A 358-nucleotide genomic window follows, 5' to 3' on the forward strand; every position below is an offset into this window, starting at 1 on the left:
TAGTACAAATATAATAGTCATTTTAAAAAGTTAAAAAATTTACATTTTTTTCACATATCGTTTTTGTCTTTTTTTATAATGTTCAATAGCTTGCTTAAAAATAAAATTTCTAGCTGTATGTCGAGTATCACGACTAGATAAAACTCTATTAATTTTCAGGGAGGTTTCTGAATTTTAATTCTAACCATCCCATGGCACAAAAGAGAGGGACGATTCTTTCACTGGTTGATAGAGCCTGTTTACTATCAGACTTTAGATTTCATACACGGAATTTGACGTTTATTATCAACATTTTATTAGACAATGACTATCCACTGTCCTTCATTTTTGACACAGTCAATCAACGTATAAAAAATTT

This window comes from Trachymyrmex septentrionalis, unplaced genomic scaffold (assembly GCF_001594115.1).
Source record: "Trachymyrmex septentrionalis isolate Tsep2-gDNA-1 unplaced genomic scaffold, Tsep1.0 scaffold206, whole genome shotgun sequence".
Lineage (NCBI taxonomy): Eukaryota > Metazoa > Arthropoda > Insecta > Hymenoptera > Formicidae > Trachymyrmex > Trachymyrmex septentrionalis.